This window comes from Bufo bufo, chromosome 1 (genome assembly GCF_905171765.1).
Source record: "Bufo bufo chromosome 1, aBufBuf1.1, whole genome shotgun sequence".
Lineage (NCBI taxonomy): Eukaryota > Metazoa > Chordata > Amphibia > Anura > Bufonidae > Bufo > Bufo bufo.
Window position 1 is genome coordinate 818922231 of NC_053389.1, and position 12715 is coordinate 818934945.

The 12715-nt window shown below is 43.1% G+C and overlaps 1 pseudogene; it reads right to left on the reverse strand.

The window, feature by feature from the left end:
- Window positions 1-2043: 2043 nt before the first annotated feature.
- Window positions 2044-12715, reverse strand: part of LOC120989244 — a 28312-nt pseudogene continuing 17640 nt past the window's right edge.

The window sequence follows — 12715 nt, forward strand, 5'->3', positions numbered from 1 at the left end:
TGTCTGGTGAATGCAGTAACCGGGTCATTGCAGCAGATTTCAATGCAAGACACCCTACGAGACCATATAGAAGAAACTGCAGCACTCTCCTGTCTTCAATTCAGTGGAATTTATTTCACCAGCAAAAAAATGCGACGTTTCGACCGTAAAGGTCTTTCTCAAGGCTTGAGAAAGACCTTTACGGTCGAAACGTCACATTTTTTTGCTGGTGAAATAAATTCCACTGAATTAAAGACAGGAGAGTGCTGCGGTTTCTTCTATATGACGCATCCAAGGGGGAACTTCTGACTGGCTCCCAACACGGCTGGCACCACCACAAGATAAGACTTTAATTTTTCGTTGTGCTGCTATACGCATTTTTACCCTACGAGACCACCCATCTCCCATGCTACAGTTAGCAAACTGCTTGCTAAGTTTCGTGAAACTGGTTCAGTGTTGGATTTGCCAAAATGTGGACACATAAAATCTGTCTCTAATGAAGAAACATCAGTGGCTGTCCTAGCTTCATTCAGCAAGAGCCCACAGCGTAGCACTCGCCGCATGTCACTGGAGAGTGGCATTAGTCGAACATCCCTTCGGCGGATATTAGCTACTCACAAATGGCACCCTTACAAACTCCATCTACTGCAGCATCTCAACGAGGATGACCCAGATCGGCACACTGAATTTGCAGAATGTGCAAAACAATAATTGGAACAGGACCCTCAGTTTACGCAGAAGATTTTGTTCAGTGATGAGGCAAACTTTTATGTGAATGGTGATGTTAACAAACAAAACCACCGCTATTGGTCTGACACTAACCCACATTGGATAGATCCCTCCAAGACTGTTGGAACAAAAAAATTGATGGTATGGTGTGGTATATGGGGTACAAAGATAGTTGGGCCATTCTTCATCAATGGAAACCTCAAGGCCACTGGATATGCAAAATTGCTACATGATGATGTGTTTCCTTCTTTATGCACTGGAGCTGGCACGTTCCCTGAGTTTTTCCAGCAAGATGGTGCACCACCACATTATGGGTGTCAGGTCCGAGCATTCCCAGATGAAAAGTTTCCTGGAACGTGGATTGGTCGTCGTGAGCCAGTTGAATGGCCCCCAAGGTCTCCCGATCTGACCCCCTTAGACTTTTATCTTTGGGGTCATCTGAAGGCAATTGTCTATGCTGTGAAGATACGAGATGTGCAGCACCTGAAACTACGGATACTGGAAGCCTGTGCTAGCATTTCTCCTGCGGTGTTGCTATCAGTGTGTGAAGAGTGGGAGAAGAGGGTTGCATTGACAATCCAACACAATGGGCAGCACATTGAACACATTTTATAAGTGGTCAGAAACTTGTAATTAACTCATGAAAGAATAAAGTTACGTTAAAACCAAGCACACCATTGTTTTTCTTGTGAAATTCCCAATAAGTTTGATGTGTCACATGACCCTCTTCCTATCGAAAAAAACTAAAGTTGGATTCAAAATGGCCGACTTCAAAATGGCCGCCATGGTCACCACCCATCTTGAAACGTTTCCCCCCTCACATATACTAATGTGCCACAAACAGGAAGTTAATATCACCAACCATTCCCATTTTATTAAGGTGTATCCATATAAATGGCCCACTCTGTAGATATCAAACCAATAGGAAAGTTACCTTAAGTTAAAATCACAATACGTGATTATTTAAATCGCATATTAATCGCGATAACTAGAATAATGACGAATATTCGATTTTGACGAATATGAGACGAATATTCAAGCGAATATTCGCGAATATCGTCGAACTCGAATATGGCACCTCCCGCTCATCACTACTTATTACGTTAACTGTATGTTAATGGTAAAAAGTACCAAACTAGGCCTAAAGAGGCATTACATCTGGTGTTGATTGAGCACCAAAGTTCGACCGAGCATGCTCGCTCAACACTAATTACATCAAAAACTTGTAGAAAAGACATGAGATAGTCTTTGTGTTTTATTTTTTTCTAATGAAGGTTTATATTTTTAGAAATAAAAAACCTAATATATGGCTATTTTTTAGACAATGAATACTTATTACATAAGTTTATGGAATGTTCTTTGTACAGCTTTCTTAATGTCTTTATTCCTCAGACTGTATATAATGGGGTTAACGAATGGAGTAAATACAGTATACAGCAGAGACAAGATTTTATTAATATCTGATGTTTTGTCCTCTTGAGGGAAGAATATAAACACTGAACATAGTCCAGTAAAACATGGAGACCACAATGAGGTGGGAGCTACAGGTGGAGAAGGCTTTTTGTCTACCTGTACTGGATGGGATCCTTAGGACTGTGATAACAATATAAGTATAAGACACTACAATGATTGTGGTTGGGATAATTACAATTGGAATTCCCAAAACATACATCTGTAAATGAACAATGAAGGTATCAGAACAGGCAAGTTCTAGTAAGGGGAGAAAGTCACAGAATAAATGGTCAATGATATTTGACCCACAAAAGTTCAGCCTTGATTGTGTTATGGTGACAATGAATGAATCAAAATTACCCAACAACCAACAAGTAAGGATCGATGTGACACAAGACCTATTAGTCATGACAGAGGCATAATGGAGAGGATTACAGATGGCCACATATCTGTCATAAGACATCACAGTGAGAAGAAAACATTCAAATGTATCAGTGCTAACAAAAAAATAAAACTGAGTCATACAACCAATAAAACTGATGTTCGCCCCATTATTCAGTAGGATGTGGAGCATTTTGGGAACAATATTTGTGGATAATAAGATGTCACTTATGGACAGTTGTGAGATGAAGTAGTACATTGGAGTGTGGAGGTTCTTGCTGATGGACACCAGGGTGATGATCAGGAGATTCCCACATATTGTGGCAGCAAAGACAAGAAGGAACAGAAGGAATAGAACATTTCTGAAAAGTTGGTTGCCTTGAAATCCTAAGAGGAAAAATTCTGCGACCACAGTCAGATTTTTCTGTAAGTAAAATAAGAAAGTACACTTTAAAATACGGTATATTAAGCCAGGCTGTACTTTATGAGACTAAATTAGTAGCAATGTGACGGCCACATCCACTGAGTGTGGACCAGTGAACCATATGTTGTCAGCCTAAATCTCTCAACCTTAAAACCATTAATTAATTAAAGGGTTTTCTGAGATTACAGCAGATTGGGGAAAGGTAGATAATGGTACTGTGAGGCCTAGATCTCTCTGTAGCATCTGACACAGTAACATAGTAACATAGTGTACATTATATGGCTGAAAAAAGACATCTGTCCATCCAGTTCGGCCTGATATCCTGCAAGTTGTTCCAGAGGAAGGCAAAAAAAATAATACTGGGTGGTATAAGCAAATTTTCCTCACTTTATGTGAAAAAAATTCCCTCCCGACTCCAATCAGACAATCAGAATAACTCCCTGGATCAACGACCCCTCTCTAGTAGCTATAGCCTGTAATATTATTACACTCCAGAAATACATCCAGGCCCCTCTTGAATTCCTTTATTGTACTCACCATCACCACCTCCTCAGGCAGAGAGCTCCATAGTCTCACTGCTCTTACCGTAAATAATCCTCTTCTATGTTTGTGTACAAACCTTCTTTCCTCCAGACGCAGAGGATGTCCCCTCGTCACAGTCACAGTCCTGGGGATAAATAGATGATGGGAGAGATCTCTGTACTGACCCCTGATATATTTATACATATTAATTAGATCTCCCCTCAGTCGTCTTTTTTCTAACGTGAATAACCCTAATGTTGATAATCTTTCAGGGTACTGTAGTCCCCCCATTCCAGTTATTACTTTAGTTGCCCTCCTCTGGACATTCTCCAGCTCTGCTATCTCTGCCTTGTTCACAGGAGCCCAGAACTGTACACAGTACTCCATGTGTGGTCTGACTAGTGATTTGTAAATGGTAGGACTATGTTCTCATCACGGTCATCTATGCCCCTTTTGATGCAACCCATTATCTTATTGGCCTTGGCAGCAGCTGCCTGACACTGGTTTTTGCAGCTTAGTTTGCTGTTTATTAAAATTCCTAGATCCTTTTCCATGTCAGTGTTACCGAGTGTTTTACCATTTAGTATGTACGGGTGACTTGCATTATTCCTTCCCATGTGCATAACTTTACATTTGTCAGTGTTAAACCTCATCTGCCACTTATCTGCCCAAGCCTCCAATCTATCCAGATCCCTCTGTAGTAGTATACTGTCCTCTGTAGTATATATACAGTATACTGTCCTCTGTAGTATATATACAGTATACTGTCCTCTGTAGTATATATATATACAGTATATTGTCCTCTTCAGTGTTAATTACTTTACACAGTTTAGTGTCATCTGCGAAAATGTATATTTTGCTGTGCAAGCCTTCTACAAGATCATTAATAAATATATTGAAGAGAATAGGGCCCAATACTGACCCCTGAGGTACTCCACTAGTGACAGTGACCCAATCTGAGTGTGTACCGTTAATAACCACCCTCTGTTTTCTATCATTGAGCCAGTTACTTACCCACATACAGACGTTTTCTCCCAGTCCGAGCATTCTCATTTTATATACTAACCTTTTATGTGGTACAGTGTCAAATGCTTTGGAGAAGTCCAGATATACGACATCCATTGATTCGCCGCTGTCAAGTCTAGAACTTACCTCCTCATAGAAACTGATTAAATTAGTTTGGCATGACCGATCCCTCATGAAGCCATGCTGATATGGCGTTATTTGCTTATTTTCATTGAGGTTCTCCAAGATAGCATCTCTTAGAAAACTTTAAAACAGTTTACCCACAACAGATGTTAAACTTACCGGTCTATAGTTTCCAGGCTCTGTTTTTGAATATTGGCATCACATTTGCTATGCAACAATCCTGTGGAGTCCTTCAATATTAAAAATACGGGTCTGGCTCTGACATTACTTAAAGGAGTTTGGCAGTTCTTTTAAACTGATGATCTATTCTCTGGATAGATCATCAGTATCTGATCGGCGGGCGTCCGACACCCGGGACCCCTGCCGATCCTAGATTTCTGCAGCTTTTTCTCGGTTTTCCTCAGGCCCGGTGACGTCACGACTAGTATCACTGGACTGGGCGGGGCTAAGCTCTGTTCAGTTGAATGGAGCTTACCTGTGCCCAGGCCAGTGATACTAGTCATGATGTCAGTGGGCCTGAGGTAAAAAGTCAGAAGGCAGTGGCGCAACTGCCAGCGCCGCTGCCTTCTCAAACAGATAATCGGCGTGGGTCCGGATGCTGATGATCTATCCAGAGGATTCATCATCAGTTTAAAATAACTGCAGAACCCCTTCAATTCTCTTAGGATACGGGGATGTGTGCATCTGGTCCTGGTGATTTGTCTATTTTAAAGGGGTTGTCCCACGAAAAATATTCTACAGTTTTCAAACCAGTTCTAGCATCATTTTTTACTTATTTCTTTGACCTGCTCACTGAGAAGGCCGCACATGCTCAGTTTCATCCTTCAACTGCCTCCTGAGCTGTGATAGGGAGAGCTGAGACACGCCCTCTTAGCTGCAGCAGAAAATACACTTCCATTGAGCTTTCAGCTTGATATAAATCTAGCAAAGCAATTAATGGGGAGATCTCTGGACCCATGTGAGGTACAGGGCTGGTTCTACCCTTGCTAGAAAGAGATTGTATTGTACCATATGATGTCTGATTTTCATTTTTTACATTAGTCATGGGTAGTGTTGAGCGAACTTCTGTTTTAAGTTCGGCGTCTAAAGTTCGGCTCCTGGTTAGCGGAAAATCCTGATATGGATTCCGAATTCCGTTGTGGTCCGTGGTAGCGGAATCAATAATGGTCAATTATTGATTCCGCTACCACGGACCACAACGGAATTCGGAATCCATATCGGGATTCTCCGCTAACCGGAAGCCGAACTTTAGACGCCGAACTTAAAACAGAAGTTCGCTCAACACTAGTCATGGGATAACCGCTTTAATCTTTGTACGTCTCTGTACTTCTTCGTGGGTCAGACAGGGCACTTTTAATGGGGAATCTACTTTTACATTCTGCATTTCCTCAGTGAATATAGTGGAAAAAAATATTTTATAGCTTTGGTTTCTCCTCATCGCTGTTACCGTTGGCCGCAAATATTCGTATTGCGAATATTAATCGCAAATATCGCAACTTCGAGAATTCGCGAATATTTAGAATATAGTGCTATATATTAGTAAAAACTAATATTCTAGATTATTTTTCATCAGTAACCTCCCTTCTTGCTTGTGGCCAACGAGAAGGCTGCAATGTCTTTGTCTGAGCTTAGCAACATCCCTAGCAACCAATAGGAAAGTTGCCGACCCCTTACTATATAAGAACCTCCCCAGCAGCCATTTTCTAAAGTTTATTGCAGTTATGAAAGAGACAGCAGTGTCATTGCGGTGCTCTGTGCTTTGTTGTATTACGTTGGACAGTTAACTTATATACCGTATAATTCAGATAGATAGGGGGAGATAGTCAGTGTAGGTTAGATTGATATATAGAGATGGCCTTGCGGTTCGCCCGCGGTCGTTTCGCAGCGAACTCTGCTTGTTCGCGGTTCGCCGAACGGGCGAACATATGGCGATGTCCACCAGCGTCATATTCTTTTACATTGTGAAGAACTTTGACCCATAACACATCCATCAGGTGGTACAGGACAGCCAATTGAGACGTTTCAGCACATGGACATACCCCCTACCTTACAAATAAACCTGATCTGGCCGCCATTTTACATTCAGTCTTTTGCCAGTGTAGGGAGAGGTTGCTGTGTGGAGCAGGGACAGGCTGTTAGGGACGCAAATTGCTAGCTAATAGGGCCACAAAAGTCCTTTTAAGGACTGGTATATGTGTGCTATCGATAGGTGTGACTTACTGAGTGGTGTGATATACTTATACTTTCTAACATAGAAAGTATATTATAGTGCATTTGTATTGTGCAGCAGTTGTGTGTGCGGTTCTGCTGCAATACTGCAGCTACACAGAGGGACAAACGCTATTGGAACAAATAATTTCTACTGTTGTGATACACCAGTTGCCCCCCAAAAAAACTGATTGAAGCAGGGGTGTTATATACCAATAATTTACATTCTATATAGTGCATTTGGGTAGTGCATTTGTTTGCAGTTTTGCTGCGTTACAGATAGCGACAAACATGTCACGGTAGGTAAGATAAGGGAAGGAAACAGAACACGGCAAAGCAAACAAAATAACTGACTAGACCCCAAATGCTAGGGAACAAAGGGGTCACCTCCTAGTAATCCCTAAAAGACTTTCCCTAAGCTGCTATGCCCATGTGCATATCTCAATGGTAGATATGCACATGCCCACGCACCTAAGGATATAACACACTGAACCAAACCCTCAGCTGTAGGGAAGAGGAAAAGAAACACCCAGCTCCTTCTACAACCGAAGGAGCTAGCATCTCCCTAGAAGCCTAGACAAAACAGACACAGAAGGGAAAAGGGAAAATGACTTATCTAGAGATGTGCTTGAGCAGATGATCCACCAAACTTCAGAGCTCACACAAGGCAGAACTATAACCCGCAAAGGCTATAGGGATATGGAGGAATAAATAGCTTCACCAATTACCTAAATAACAACAGCTGGGAGGAGGTGGGATTCTGTTCAAATCCACAACAAAACAAATTGTCAGATCGAGTCACGTGAAGCAATTCTGACAGATCTCCTCAGAACACCCACAGGGCAGGGCGTGACAAAACAACATTGGAACAAATAATTTCTACTGGTGTGATATACCAGTTGCCCCACAAAAAAACTGATTGAAGCAGGGGTGTGATATAACAATAACATATTTTCTATATAGTGCATTTGGGTAGTGCAGCATCGGTTAGCAGTTTTGCTGCGTTACCTAGGCTACAGATAGCGACACTGGCCTGCTGGAAAATTGATATCCAATGACTGGGTAATCTACCTTCAGCCAGTAACTTACTGTTCTTTTATGTACGCTGAATGCATAATTTTGGGGGCCTGTAGTACCCTGGTCTGCTGGAAAATCATATCCAATGACCGTGTAATCTACCTCCAGCCACATACCTAGGCTACTTTCACACTCGTGTTTGGTGCGAATCCGCCATGGATCCGTTCAGATAATACAAACGTCTGCATCCATTCAGAACGGATCCGTTGTATTATCTTTAAGATAGCCAAAACGGATCCGTCTTGAACACCATGGAAAGTCAATGGAGCACGGATCCGTTTTCTATTGTGTCATAGAAAATGGATCCGTCCCCATTCACTTACATTGTGTGTCAGAACGGATCCGTTTGTCCGGCTGAATAAATCACATAAAATTTCACCTGCAATTTTGTGGTTCAGCAGGAGATGCTGTACCGGGTAAATCAACTACGGGGTGAACATATTGAACAGTTGGTGGCGCCCAAGGCGTATCGCAAGCTCGTGTTGGAGTTAGCCCACCAACATGTTCTTGGGGGACACCTGGGCCAGCAGAAAACGCAGAACCAGATTCTACAGCGGTTTTACTGGCTCAGTGTGTTCAGAGAGGTAGAAGAGTATTGCAAGTCTTGTCCAACCTGCCAGATAACCAACCCCCAGCCACATTTCCGTAGTCCCCTGGTCCCTCTCCCGATTATTGAGGTTCCATTAGAGCGGACCACTATCAATCTCATAGGCCCAGTACCAAAGTCCGCTAGAGGGCACCAACACATCTTGGTAGTCCTGGACTATGCCACTCTGTACCTGGAGGAGGTGCCGCTGCAACATACCTCCGCCAAAATCATAGCCAAATAGTTAATGGAGATGTTTTCCCGAGTGGGCCCACCTAAAGAGATTCTGACCGACCAGGGGACCCCTTTTATTTCAAAAGTTATGAGGAAACTCAGTAAACTACTACAGATAAAACAGTTATAGACGTCCGTCTTTCACCCGCAAACGGACTGCCTGGTAGAGAGGTTTAATCAAACCTTGAAAAACATGTTAAAGCGGGTGGTGTCTAAAGATGGGAGGCACTGGGATCTTCTACTGCCCAATCTCATATTCACAGTGCGAGAGGTGCCCCAGGCCTCTACTGGGCTCTCGCCCTTCGAACTGCTGTATGGCCGACATCCACGTGGTCTGTTGGACATTGCCAAAGAGGCGTGGGAACAACAACCCACACCGCATGAAAGTGTGATTGAGTATGTCACTCAGATACAAGAGCGAATGGAGAAAGTGTTGCCGCTGGTTAATGAACATATAGAGGCAGCTCAGTGAGCCCAGAGTAGAGTCTATAATCGACAGGCTCGGGTTTGGAATTTTAACCCAGGTGATCGGGATTTGGTTCTGGTACTGACCCTGGACAGTAAGTTCTTGGTAAGGTGGAAGGGGCCTTATGAGGTACTCGAGAAAGTTGGAGAGGTAAATTACAAGGTACACCAGCCAGGGCGGCGGAAGCTGAAGCAGGTTTACCATGCTAATTTACTAAAACCTTGGAAATATAAGGAGACCTGTACTGAAGACAGTCCACGGCCGGGTTTTCTAGCAGCAAGGGTTACGGCCCCTCTGTCTGATGCAAGGATAGCAGTTGCCACAGTAAAAATTGCTGACAGCCTCTCCTCTAAACAGGCTCAGGAGGGAGTTCATTAGTCTGAACACGGATGTGTTCTCGGGCCTCCCTGGACGCACTTCTGCCAAGCGGCATGACATTGTAAAATGAACTTCAGGGAAAAGTCCGGTTAAAGCCATACCCGAGGCTCGACGACAAGCCATCTCGGAGGAAGTGAAGCTAATGCTGCGGCTAGACGTCATCGAGGAGTCAAAAAGTGAATGGACCAGTCCGATAGTCTTAATATCCAAGCCGGATGGATGTTACGGTTTTGTAGCGATTTTTGTAAGCTGAGCGAAATATCTAAATTCGATGCATATACCATGCTCTGGGTGGATGAGCTAATCGAGAAGTTAGGACAAGCATGGTATTTTTCTGTTTTGGACCTCACCAAAGGGTACTGGCAGGTGCCCTTAATGGAGGCTGCAAAAGAGAAAACTGCCTTCATCACGCCTAAGGGGCTGTATCAGTATAAGTAAGCCTCCCTTCGGAAGGCTGGACTAACAGCTGATCCACGCCTAATTCATCTTGACAAAGGTCAGTCTCTCCACATTTTGGGTGGACAAGCGAGTTCTTCTTGGGGTAACTATGGCCCCCGCCGCACTAAACACCCTCTCTGATGCCACACTACTGGCCGGGCAAGACAGATTTTCCAGGGAAATCTTGGACGGTTGCGGCCACAAATCCAGTTTGGCATCCCAGTAGTCCAGCGGATCTTCAATGACGGCTGGCAGGGTGCACTCCAAGTATGCCACCACTAGTGATGACCTTGCGGTTCGCCCGGTGGTCAGTTCGCGGCGAACTTTGCTCGTTCGTGATTCGCCGAACATGCGAACATATGGCGATATTCGCGCCGGCCATATTCTTTTACATTGTGAAGAACTTTGACCCATGACACATCCATCAGGTGGTACAGGACAGCCAATTGAAAAGTTTCAGCACATGGCCATACCCCCTACCTTATAAATAGACCGGATTTGGCTGCCATTTTACATTCAGTCTTTTGTCAGTGTAGGGATAGGTTGCTGTGTGGAGCAGGGAAAGACTGTTAGGGACAAAAACACTAGCTAATAGGTCCACATAAGTCCTTTTAAGGACTGGTATAGGTGTGCTATCGATAGGTGTGCAGTACAGAGGGGTGTAATACACTTATAATATGCTTTCTAACATAGAAAGCATATTATAGTGGATTTGTATTGTGCAGCAGTGGTGAGCGGTTCTGCTGCGATACTGCAGCTACACACAGTGACAAACAATATTGGAAAAAATAATCATAACTGGTGTGCGCATGCGCGTACGCGAAAATTATATTGCTGATATTTCACATTGAAAAAAATAATGAATGGAGATCGCAAATTCGAATAATACATCTGGTATGTCACTGTCCATGTTGTGGGACTATTTGTGCACTTTTAGTAATTATTTCTTGGCTGAAAATATGAGCTGAAAGATTTTCATGTTCGCCTGCCATTAAAATTAATGTGACCCGCCGCAAACTTGCGGTTTGCGAACATTTGTTTGCGTTCACGAACCGTCACGGCAGATGTTCCTCCATCACTAGCCACCACCTGCTGGTTCAGGTTCGGTGAAGAAAGCTGCTCATCAGTGACTCTAGACTCAGGCTGCTGCTGATGGAGCTGGTACTGCTCCTGCCACCCCACCCCTCCCCAGCAGCCATGCCTGTGGAACTTGAGCGCAGAGGGCCCCCCCAGACAGCCCTGCGAGAGGATGGACGATGGACAATAGCGCAGACAGGCAGCCACCAACTGACTACATAGGATGTCTCTATAGTAGTTCAGTTTGTCCTCCCTCTCAGCGGGTATAAAAAAGGCCCCCGTTTTGGACCGGTAGCGAGGGTCTAACAAGGTGAAGAGCCAGAAATCATCTTGCTGCCGAATGGTGACAATTTGGCTGTCATTAGTGATGAGCGGCAGGGGCAATATTCGAATTTGTGATTTACAGTCATTATATTCTTGATTGCGAAAATCCTGTAACATACGCATATTGCGCGAAAAATACAGGTGTGGGTCACTTTTGCTACATTTTTCAAGCTGCTGAGAAGTTTCCTGAGACTGGAGAAAATGGTTGGCAGCTACTTTCGTGAATCCTGATCAGTGTAAGTAATTTTACATTATAGCACTGTATTTGCGATTGCGAAAATCAGCATTAATAATGCGCATATTTTTGGCATAATACATGCAACTTCAAATTTTATCAGGTCTGAGTAGATATTACTGATTAGTGCACTAAATATTGTTGTGGTATCACAGCACCATGTCTGTAGCATGTATGTATAGACAGCAGAGAAATATCTCCTATCAAACTACCTAACACTTTGCACTGCAACCAGTGTAGCTGGAATCAGCTACACTATATCACTATCTAACCTGACTATCTCCCACTATCTGTATTATATATATGAGCTAACTAGATAAATTTCTGCCAGGATTTGAACTCACAACCTTCTACATTAAAGGCAAGGAGCTGAACTATATATTATGGCTAAAAACATCAGTAGTAGTTTCCCACATATTATGCGTTCATATATATCAGCAGTATGATTTTATCTATATATATATATATATATATATGTATATATATATATATATATATATATATATACACTGCGTGCAGAATTATTAGGCAAATGAGTATTTTGACCACATCATCCTCTTTATGCATGTTGTCTTACTCCAAGCTGTATAGGCTTGAAAGCCTACTACCAATTAAGCATATTAGGTGATGTGCATCTCTGTAATGAGAAGGGGTGTGGTCTAATGACATCAACACCTTATATTAGGTGTGCATAATTATTAGGCAACTTCCTTTCCTTTGGCAAAATGGGTCAAAAGAAGGACTTGACAGGCTCAGAAAAATCAAAAATAGTGAGATTTCTTGCAGAGGGATGCAGCACTCTTAAAATTGCAAAGCTTCTGAAGCGTGATCATCGAACAATCAAGCGTTTCATTCAAAATAGTCAACAGGGTCGCAAGAAGCGTGTGGAAAAACCAAGGCGCAAAATAACTGCCCATGAACTGAGAAAAGTCAAGCGTGCAGCTGCCAAGATGCCGCTTGCCACCAGTTTGGCCATATTTCAGAGCTGCAACATCACTGGAGTGCCCAAAAGCACAAGGTGTGCAATACTCAGAGACATGGCCAAGGTAAGAAAGG